Source organism: Lepidochelys kempii, chromosome 26, assembly GCF_965140285.1.
Source record: "Lepidochelys kempii isolate rLepKem1 chromosome 26, rLepKem1.hap1, whole genome shotgun sequence".
NCBI lineage: Eukaryota > Metazoa > Chordata > Testudines > Cheloniidae > Lepidochelys > Lepidochelys kempii.
The window spans coordinates 2,861,863-2,873,725 of NC_136405.1; the positions used below are offsets into that span (position 1 = coordinate 2,861,863).

An 11,863-nucleotide genomic window follows, 5' to 3' on the forward strand; every position below is an offset into this window, starting at 1 on the left:
ATTTAGTTGGGGATTGGTCCTGCTTTGAGCAGGGGGTTGGACTGGATGACCTCCTGAGGTCCCTTCCAACACTGATATTCTATGATTCTATGATGAAGAAGCTTGCTCTGGACAAGTCACAGAAAGATGCCACACAGATGTGACAAACCCAAGCAGCACACTGGTTCTTTCTTAATATTTGTATTGCACCAAAGGATCCAGTCAGGGATTAAGGCTGCGATGTGTCAGGTGGTAACCACCTCTGGGGTGGGAGAGCTGTGGACAATACAGCAAGCTGAACAACAATGTACATGTGTGTGAGAGTGAACTGTGCACAATATAAGGGAGCAGACCTCCTCCTCTTCCAAAAAGTTCCCTGTGGGATCCAGAATATAGATTTGAGGCAGACAGCTCTCAGTTCACAAGGTCTCTTTTAGGAGGCCTCTGCATGGCACGTCCCCTTTGGAAGGGTGACAAGGCTGGGAAGATTAGAACCTTCAAGCCTGATTCACTCCTCACCTATACTATTGTTAATCAGGAGTGACTCCTGAATTTAGTGGAGATGCACCACTGTAAAACCAATGCACGTAAAAACAAAGTCAGGCCCCTCAGCTTTGATTGCATTTGAGCTTTAGCTGAAAATCTCCCACCGTCATTACTCTGATGACGTGTGGAGACCCCAACTGAGCTGAAGTGTGCTAGGTGCTGTACACATGCATAGTGAGAGGCCGTCCCTGCTCTGAAGAGGTTGCAGTCTACCTAGATAAGACAGACAAATTATTGGAGAAAAGATTACAACATATAACCAGAAGATGGGAAACCGAGGCACAGAGAGATTAAATGATTTGCCCAAGGTCACTTACGTGAATCCTGGTCTTGGTTGGGTTCTGTATGTGCTACAATAATACACACAATAAATAATCACCATAATGCACACAACTCCAACTGGAGAAGATGGGGAACTGCTGTTGCTTCTCACCCCGAAGCATCAGGCCCTGAGAGCCAGCTGTGAGCTGTGAACTATGGACTGGTCCCAAGTCTATTTGTGTATCTAGCTTTCAGAGAGCTTTGAAGCTATATAGCTCTAGCTAGGTGCTGCTGAGGATGATTATTATTAAGCCAACACTTACTCTGCTTAATCATTTCACATTTTCCTGGCTAAACCAAGAGCCCAAGTGAAAAGGTCATCAGGGAGGTTTTAAATATATATGCTCAAAATTCATTCACATCCCAGGGAATCTTTCACAGGAGGAGGAAGGTTTGAGAACCAGCAAGGCTGTCCTGCTTTATGCGGCAGCAGGGACAAAGGAACATGCACAGGGATTGCCATTCTGGATCAGGCCAATGGCACATCTAGCGTTTGCAGCAGAGAAGCAGGGCGTTGTGTCTTGTGCTCATTGACCTGAATGCCTGAGATCATCCAGTAATGCAAGGAAGCAGCAAAAGTGGTTGGTGAAGAAGGGACATGGTTAGGCTTTCTTGGTGGTGGAGGCAACTCAAGTGGACACCTTCAGCCATCACCTTTTGTAGATATTCATGGGATGAGAAATGCTGAACTGGCATCACTTCTAGCTTTGCTCCTCTTTTCCTGTCTCGTTATGTCTGCCAAGAGCAACTTGCAGCTGTATTGCTCTCAGCAAGACTCCTGCCAGCTCAGGCAGCAGGAGGCACCCAACCATCACACCTGGCCTTGCTGCCTCCCACTAACCCACTAGGGACCCCACTCCAGCTTCAGCGAGCAAACATGCTGGGCACACACAGGGAGCCTTGTGCGATACTGTGCTGATGAGTCTGCTCCAAGCTGCCACTCCCTGGCCAGCTGTGCGGGAGTTTGTATTTTTCATGCACTGTATTTTGATTCCTTAAAGTGGTAAATTGGGATGAGGGGAGAAGGGAATTATCGGGATAAAGCCAAGCAGTGTGGCAGTGTGTTCTGACAAAATCTCCCATATGCAGCTGCTGTGGCCCCAAGGAAGGATAGTTGTGTGATGGCAGCAAAGCCCTGAGCGGCAGGAGAACTCTGGTCTATTCCCAACTGTGCCACTGGCTTGCTGTGTTATGCTGGATGAGTCACTTACCATCTATTGGATGGGTTTCCAAAGGTACTTAGTGCTGGCCTAACTCTGCTCCCATTGGAGTCTGTGGGAATTCTATCACTGACTGCAATGGAAGAAGAGTTAGGCCAAGGCTGGGACCATTTGAAACGTCCAACCACTCTGCCTCCATTTCCCCATCTGGGAAATTGGAAACAATAGGCCTGATTTGTCTTTTACTTGTGCTCATGTCAGGCCGTTGACTTGGGCGGCATTAATTCTGACTTATACCAGTGCATGGGAGAGGAGATTCAAGCCCAATAAGCTTACCTCCTAGGGACACTGTGGAGTTTATTTGCCATTTGGGTCACATGTTTTATTGTGGGTCCTTTAATAAATGGTTTCTTTAGGGTTAAGAAATGATTAATAGACATTTTAATGACTGGTTAATCAATTGATATAGCGTCCAACAGGTCAGTACTTAGACAGTCCCTGTACCAGAGAGCTTCCAAACCTTTTTGTTCTGTGTTTGTACAGCACCTTGTGGAATGGGCCCTAGTCCATGACCAGGAGGTGCTGCTACAATACAAAATCTAAATAAATAATAATTATAGTTAATAATAAATAGTTGCTTGTAATAATAACCCTGGTTTACAACCATCTATAACACCTTCTACTGCTGTGCTTAGAGTCGTCTATAAACGTATATTACTAATGTCTGTAACGTACTTCTAACATCTATTAATTGTTTATAAACCAGTTCTAAATGGAACCTTAATATGATGTGTGACCAATGTAGGCCACGCACTTTGATATCGGCAAAAGGAAAACACTATGGAAGTGCTAAGTATCATTATTGTGTGGGCTTTTTTCACTCATCCAGCCCACTTTGGTACATTTTGGAAAAGCTACAATGTCTGAATTCCCCCAAAATCTCATAAAAAACTGTTCCCCAGGGAGGTGGGGCAAGATGTGTATCCTGATAAACAAAAGATCAATTCGCTACAAATCCATCTTTCAATACTAATATCTAATTTATAATTATTTACTGCCTGCTCTCAAAACCTTGCCTTCTATCCGAGGAATATTTTGCAACATAAGCACTCACACCACACAGCCAGTGATTTAGCTGCGGGGTTTTACAGTCTGAAATGGCTTTAAAATTTGTTTGGAATTACCTTGAGCACATTTTAAACACTTAAATTGTCATCTTTGTATACTGGGATATTCACGATGCACTCTAGTAGGGCTTTTTTAAAAAATCCATTAGATTGTGGAGTAACATACAGATGCCTCTTCCATTGTCTTACCAAGCATCATCCCTAAAACCAATCATCTAATACAGCCTAGAGTCCCTTGCCAGCATCACTGCTATCTAGAATGCAGATCTTGTGGAGGAAGGATGGTCCACGAGACATGGGTGATTTTCAGTCACTTCCTGGCTCTGCCACAGACTTTCAGTGTAACCTCAGGCAAGTCACTTCAGCGCAGATCCTGAAGATATTTAGGTTCCTAACTTCTATTGAAATCAATGGACGTTAAGACCCTAAATACCTATGAGAAGCTGTGCTTGTCTTCATTGCAACATTAACTTCAGTTAATTGGAGTGTTGCCCCAAACTTGAGTCCTGTCCACACAAAAAGTCCCTTAACTGGAGTGTGGTGGTGCTTTTAGTGAGGGTTGGCTGGGAGGTCAGGGAAATAGGCTAAAGCCTGAGTTAGCACAGCTCATTAGCTGCTAACACAACCCCTCTGTGTAGCTCAAGTATTAGTGTGGCCTCTCTCACTTGAGCTAGGCTAACTCGAGAGGAGTTAATTTGAATTAACTCCTCAGTGAAGACATGCCTCCACTCTCCAGCTGTAAAATAGGGATAGCCCTTCTCTAGCTCGCACGGGCACTGTGTGAATCAATTCAGTTATGTTTGTGAGGTGCTCAGATAGGATAGGAGTTGTATAAGCACCTAGATAGACCAGATTTCCAACAGGACACAATATTTGGCAGGATGGGGAGGGGGAGGAGACTTTGTCACCAGAGCTATGGCTGAGGCCTATTGTAACTAAGGTTTGGAGATATTTTGTGCACTATGGTATCTCTTGACAGCTGTTGCATTTTCCTAATAGGCTCTGATTTGTGTTTTTCTAGCATACACAGCTCTACTCAGGCCTAATTTCCCCCCACCTCACCTCAGACTAGAACACTCTTGATTAGGCTGGGTCGCTCATGCTCTCATCTGTCTGATAAGCATTCCACCTATTCCATTCCCCATCTTTATGCCACTGCACGCTCCTTGCAGCATGCCTCACAAGTCCACACTTCATATGTCTAAGGCTTCTGCTAGCTGTCAGGGTCTCCTGCACATTTTTATACCTGATGTGATCTTGCAAAGGAGCCCCTGGGGAGCTGCCGTAAAAATGTTTTATGTAGGAATAGGTTGGTTTCTGTGCAATAAAAACTGAAGCACTGAAAAGCAAGCTCCTGTGTAATTACAAAGACAGAGGAGATAGCTTCCATATGTTTGAGTGGGTGTGAGAGGCCCAGAGCCTACATCTGTTCTCTTTATTTTTTTTTTCCTGATAGAACAAAGAAGAAAGAAAAGGGAAACTCCGGTTTGAAAGAGAAACTGACCTCTTGATAAACCCTGACCAGAACCAGTCACTGGCTTTGAGGGTCAAGGTATGGCAACATCTGGCTCTAGGAAGACTGCAGGCAGCTCCAGCAGAAAAGGCGGTTGATCAATAAATTGTGCTACCAGGCATGAAATCGGAGAGATCTGAGAGCCATTCATTAACGAGCTCGTTAAGTGATTGATATGCTTAATTTTCCTGTCAAATGTGGACTTCCCTTGTAAACATGTCAATTGAGAAAAGTTCAAGCTTGTCACTCGGATTTATGGCTGGAATAACATGTAGGTGGAAAAGAGCGACATGTCCCCTGTGGCCCATGCTGCTTCCTATTAAATGTGAGGCCAACGAATCCAGGTGTTTGAAGGTCCTTTCTCCTCCCCTCCTACTCCTTTCGTCCCACAGCTGAGATAACAATAACAGACCTCCAAACCAGAAACATACCAGAACTTGGCCCCAGCAACAATTAGCCTATTAATTTGTTCATCTTGATAAAGCAAGAGGCATCTTAGCTTTGGAATGTCTTTGATGGCTTGTTTTGGGAACTAAGATTCCCCACTTATTCTTCCTTCTGTAGTCCCCTCCTCCTTCCCTCCTTAACCGAATAAAATATATATGGTTGGAAGTGTTTTAAACCAGGCACCAAGCGCTGGCCTTGTTTTTCTTCAGGATCCTGTTAGAAGTTAGATACAGGCCCTGATTTTCAGTGGGGTCTCGTCTTGCTCTCCAGTAATTATTTTCATTATGATTTTGTCACCCAATGGTCAGTATGTATTGCCTTCATCCCTAAGTGTCCAACCCACAGAGGGTAGGGGACTGTTCCAGATAAATGGTCTCTCGCTGACGCTGCAAATACTTGTTCTTTTAGCTCCCGAGGTTCCCAGTTCAATCCCCAGGCTCATTCAACATGGTAGCCCACATAGTAGCACTAAAGACCGGGGTGAGATTGATGGCCAGTTGTGTGAGGTGCTGTACAAACACATTGTGAGAGACAGTCCATGCTCTGAAGCTGTAAGAATCGAAGGCCCCCATCCTGCAGAGATTTAGGCATGTGCTTAACTTCATCTGCTGAGGGGACCAGTGGGACTATGGAAAATTAAAATGTACGTGAGCTTTTGTAGAATCTGGGCCTAAATGGGCAAGGGAAAGATTATTAGGGGAAAAAAATTTTTTACAGATAGGGAACCGAAGCCCAGAGAGGTTACATGACTTGCCCAAGGCAAGGAATTTTTCACACAACAGACATTTGGCAGCTGGCAGGACAGATTTATCACTAGTAGGAATGGTGGGCAAAGCAGGGAGACAAAAATTCATGGCACATAGGTAAGGTTATATAGTGGGAGCTGCTCCCAAAAGTGCAGGCTCTTTTTGGCTACACACACTTGGCAAATAGGCCCAGCCACACCTAGCCCAGTCCAGTAAAGAGTGTTATTGTATGGTCAACGCAGTACAGAAAGGGATGAAATTCACCCCATGCAGTGGTCTAGTATAAGGCTTGTGCTTCTCTTAAGCCTTATGTATTTCGGCCAGTGTGAGTAAAACCTTCAGCACCTCTGACCAATAAAAACAAAGGAAAAAGGTTAGGATTAGATTGTGCTTTTTTTGTTTTGTTTTTAAAGGAATAAGCTTTTTAAACAGCTCAAGGCCCCAGCTATCCCTTGCTATTGTTGCAAGACTTAGACTGCGTTGCTGAACAGCAAAAATAATACCATTTTCAAACTGCTGTGGAGAAGCAAAAGGTCAAGAATACACTGGTTGCATCATGTGTTCCTAAAGTTGCAATAAAATAAAAAGTAAAATAAATACAAATAAATACAAAAATACATTAAATTTAATAATGCTTGACAAGAGAAAACAATTACGCCAGGAAGGTGTGTTTGTCTGGTTATTCCTTTAAGTTTACCATGCTTTTCCAGTGAATCGTTTCTATTGCGAAATTTAGTGAAAAAATGTTTTCAGAGAGACAGAGTATGTGTGTGTGTTTTCCTGTCTCCCTTTAGTGGCAGGTTCCAGCAACTACACAGCCTACTAGTAGTACCCAGATAATGTAGTTTTTTAGCTCAAATGTTTGAGACCTGTAGTTTTGATACTCATCATCCAGGGTTCAATCCCACAGCTGATCAGTAGACGAGGTCATTGTTGCAGATATATGAAATGTTTCATTGTTTTGATGCACATATTGATCTTTAAACAAATTATTGAAATTCAGAATGTTAAAGGTTTTTTTTAGCTGAAACAGAAAAATTGGGCCAATTTGGTGAAATCAAAATTTTAGGGATTATTTTTAGTTTTGATTCCCCCTCACTCCATTTTCATGAGCAAAATGGAAAAAGGGATTACAGCCCCATGCCCCAAAACAACCCCCCCAAACCAAAATGAAATGAAAATGAAAGGCCCCAAATATTCATTTTGAAAATTTTTAGAATAAACTTTGTAGGAAACATTTTGAAAAAAGCAAATTGTTCCTTTCCAAAACCTGTGGAATGAACCCTATTTTGAATGTTTTGAAGACTTGCTCAGAAAATATTACATTTTTTTCAATCAGCTCTCTATAAGTACAAGAATAAACCAGAACAAAATAGAACAGAGCCATACACTGGTCCTCTACCTTCAGTTCATTCAAATCCTTCCCATAGACTTGATTCACTTCCTCCATATTCGCACAAGCGTGTCAATAACAGAATGAGAGAACAATGAATAATAACCATTTCCATGTTCAGAAATGACAGCCAGAGTTCTCCCAGAGCTATTTTTGAAGATGTTAGGTATAAGCCTCACTGTGTCATAGTTTTCCTGTATGTTGAGAATGGAGAGGCCTATCCCTCCACAGACAATCTACAGAATAATTTCTAATCTACGGTTCAGGAGGATGGTTGGTGGGTAAAACAGCTTACTGGGACTCAGGAGATCGGTTCAATTTCTGTTTCTTTCATAGGCTCCTTGCATGTGAGTAAGTCACGTAGGCTATGTCTATACTACAAGCGAGGGGTCTGATGTACGCGCTTGTGTACACACACACTCAAACCAGCACTCACGGAGCTAGCGTGAGTCTGACTAGCTGTGAAGCCACAGCTGTGCTGGTACCAGGAGCGGAGGCAAACCTGAGCCTTGCCGAGGATGTACGCACCTGAAACCGGTGGGTATGCGCTGAGCTCTGCTGCCACAAACAGCGCTATCATGCGCGACACTGCTATTTAAAAATGCAGGACTAGCTTTGCGAACACGCTCTTCCATCGGGGTCGTGCCAAGTTCCATGCTACAGCAGCCCACAGAAGAGAACACAGGCTGCTTCTTGTCTCTTTTACAACATAAACCCTCAGCAGGGAGCTGAAGCATGTTGCAGGCACTGAAATACCTGTACGGTGCCCTCTTGTTTGCTGACGGCTCGAATGATACAGTATCTGTTGGTAACATGCGTATCAATTACTTTACAAGTCTGACAGGACAGCGGGGGCCCCCTTTGAAATGCGTTGCCAGTGGGTACAGTAAGTGGCTCCTGTAACAGGTTTGTCCCTGACTTTCTGAGGGATTCCTTCCACCCAGGGAGTTATAAACTGGCGGGAAGCAGATGTGTCATCATTAACAGGTCTGATGTTCAGTAAAGGGCCCAGGGGGATGCTTTTAATGCAGAGCACAATTGGTACAGCTTTGGAAACATGCCTCTGTACTGGGGTTCTGGAACAATTCGTACAGTGGGGGTGCTGAGAGCCATTGAACCAAACTGTAAACCCTGTATGTGATGGAAACCACTTCAAGCCAAGGGGTGCAGCAGTACCCACAGCACCCTTAGTTCCAGCACCTATGCCTCTGTATTAAACATGTGGTGTGTGCATGAAATGGCTATCTTGTGACTGTGTCTGGGCTAGGGTGACCAGACAGCAAATGTGAAAAATCGGGACAGGGAGTGGGGAGTAATAGGTGCCTATATAAGAAAAAGCCCCAAATATTGGGACTGTCCCTATAAAATCGGGACATCTGGTCACCCTAGTCTGGGCTGGTCTATGCTGGGGATTTACCTCGGGATAGCCACGTCTCTCAGGGCTAAATCCACGCCCCTGAGAGATGTAGCTATGCTGACCTAACCCTCGGTGCAGACAGTGCGAGGTTAATGGAAGGATTCTTCTGTTGACCTAGCTACTGCTTCTTGGGAGGTGACTTGTCTTCACCTCCCATAGGTGTAGATAGTGTCTACTCTGAAACACTACAGCAGTGCAGCTGCAGTTTAAATGTAGACATGGCCTCTGTGTCATTCAGTTAACCCCATGTTTGCTGGGATGTTCTGTGCACTCAGGAGCTGGACAATGATCTCAATTAGTAATGAACCCAGGGGAGTCATGTATCCAGGCCCCATCCTGCTGGAGGCATAGGCCAATGAAGAAGTCATGTTACCATCATACTTCAGCACGGTCGTCTACAGCATTCCGGGGCACTGAGAAATATCTAGGGCAGAAACTCCAACAAAATAGGTCGTGACCATTAGTTACAGGGGCAACTGAGATTAGGTGGTAGTTTTCAAGACTACATAGGGCAGTGAGGCACCCAATCCCCATGGAAAATCAATGGGAGTTAGGTGCTTAATTCCCACCTATGCTTTTGAAAACCTCCTCTTTAGTTATTAGTAAAGAAAATTGTTTGACAGATGGGACCTGGGGTATATTCTGGGTTGTTTTCCCCATCTTCCTCCAAAGCAGTGGAGACTGGCCACAGCTGGTGACGCTGGTGTGGGGGCATGACCCAGTACTTTGAGGTGGAACAGAGAATCCCCTTTCTTTAGCTGCTTGGCTGGTGTGTCTCACATGCTGAGGATCACACTAATGGCCAGATTTGGCATTGGGAAGGAATTTCCCCCCAGGTCATATTTGGCAGGGGCCTTGGAGATTTTTTGCCTTCCTCTGCAGCATGGGATGTGGGTCACCTGCTGAGACTATCTGGGTATATCTCAATCAGTTTTCCACCACTGGAGAGGCCTGGGGCATTGGTGGCATTGAGGTCCCTCCTGTTCTCTGCCTCTGGAATGCAACAGGTTAATCTCCTCAGGAGTGGAAAGCTTTAGTTTAACCCAAGTTATTGGTCTGAAGACAAGGATAACCTGGTGAAACTGATCAACCTGTGCTAAACAGGAGGTCAGACTAGATGATCTAACAGTCCCTCTTGGTCTTAACCTCTAAGAAACCTGGTTCTCTTCTCACAGACACTGCTACATTTCAACTGACTCCCCTTGGCAAACTGGATTCAGACCAAGCATATTGCTAAATGGGGAGGGTGGGTCCTGACAACATGAGTGTGGGGTGGTGGTCCTATTCTGGCAAAAGGCGGTCCAGTGGGGAAAACATCGCGAATAACTACAGAAGCATGTGGAGAAACTAAGCATGACTAATCCCCACTAAATAGCTGGAGAGAAGCATTTCTCAGCAAGAGATGTGAGCGGCAAGAACACTTTCCACTGATTTTTGCTGACCTTGTTTTCTTTTTTAGGACAGGGAAGGCACAGACCTGACAGGTGATGTAGGGCATTGGATAACCATCTGCACTGTGTGCTTGGCTGCATATCAGCATTTTATAGGTTTTGGGGTGAAAAATGCTTTTAATTAACAGGTGGAACTGGGGTTTTCACTCTAGTCACATGCTATTTGCTGCATCAAGATGTCTCATTTCACCTTCATAGTATTTTCCCCCTTAAAGAGCCCTTCAGTTTGGGATTCACTGAAAGCCAAATACCTCAATAATCTCCAGCTGCTGCCATAGATTCTCAGAGCTCAGCATCTTCATCTCTTCCCAATGTAGGCAGGTCTGCAGCCCTCCAGTAATACCCAGTGGCTTACTAGTGTGTCCACACACTGCTGAGGGATTTACAAAATGCTCCAGCCCTTTGAGTTGGAAAGGACTCACTTGGTGTCTGAAGGTGCATCCTAAACCCATTTGAAAGCTCAATATGATGGAAATGGAAATGTAGAGAGGAGGAGAAATGGGAGGGGTGAGTGTAGAAACCGTTGTCGGCCTGTCAGTCGCCTGTACCAAGAACAGGGAGAGCTTAGGAGAGCAGCGGAGAAATCAGCTGGGGTCCGGAAAGTGTCCAGATTATAGGGTCAAATCCCACCCCTAGGAACAGTGGTGCAAATCCATAATCAGCCATTATGAAGTTTCTTCCATCTTTCTCTGAAGCGTCTGGTATTGGCCATGGTTAGAGACAATACGCTGGGCCACTGATTTGATCCAGTCTGGTAATTCCATTGTTCTTTGGTTCCTCTGGTTTTCCAGTGAGACCAGAATGTGGCCTGTAGCAATTAAAGGATTGTTTCCTGCAGTAGCTACTCTGGTACCTTGTTAATGTCTATTGCTACATGACTCAAACAACAAGGTGCAAGAATATCATGCCCACCATGTATGATTAGGAAGCTGGAGCACATGAATTATGAGGAGAGGCTGAGGGAACTGGGATTGTTTAGTCTGTGGAACAGAAGAACGAGGGGGGATTTGATAGCTGCTTTCAACTACCTGAAAGGGGGTTCCAAAGAGGATGGATCTAGACTGTTCTCAGTGGTATCAGATGACAGAACAAGGAGTAATGGTTTCAAGTTGCAGTGCAGGAGGTTTAGGTTGCATATTAGAAAAAACTTTTTCACTGGGAGGGTGGTGAAACACTGGAATGGATTCCTTAGGGAGGTGGTGGAATCTCCTTCCTTAGAGGTTTTCAAGGTCAGGCTTGATAAAGCCCTGGCTAGGATGATTTAGTTGGTGACTGATCCTGCTTTGAGCAGGGGGTTCGACTAGATGACCTCCTGAGGTTCTTTCCAGCCCTGATATTCTAGGATTCTATTATCATAGTGCCACTGTATAAATCCATGGTATACCCACAACCTGAATATTGCGTAAGTTCTGGTCATCCTATCTTTAGAAAACAGTATTAGAAATGGAAAAGGTTCAGAGACGGGCAACAAAATGATTAAGGGTACAGAATAGCTTCCACCTGAGCAGAGATTCAAAAGACTGTGACTGTTCAGCTTGGAAAAGACGACTGAAGGGGGTATGAGAGAGGTCTATACAATCACGACTGGTGGGGAGAAAGTGATTCAGGAAGTGTTATTTACCCCTTCCCATAACACAAAAACCAGGGGTCCCCTGATTGAAATTAACAGGCAGCAGGTTTAAGACAAACAAAAAGAAGTACTTCTTCACACAACGCACAGTCAACCTGTGGAATTTGTTGCCGGGGATGTTGTGAAGGCCAAA

General features: G+C 44.6%; 1 long non-coding RNA gene across 1 annotated transcript in view; it reads left to right on the forward strand.

Moving 5' to 3' along the window:
* The window catches only part of LOC140903631 (uncharacterized), a 38,909-nt gene extending 33,636 nt beyond the window's left edge, over nt 1–5,273 (forward strand). The window contains exon 2 of the long non-coding RNA XR_012156309.1: nt 4,590–5,273. This is a non-coding gene — a long non-coding RNA (uncharacterized LOC140903631). The remainder of the gene's footprint in view (nt 1–4,589) is intronic.
* Nucleotides 5,274–11,863: the final 6,590 nt, after the last annotated feature.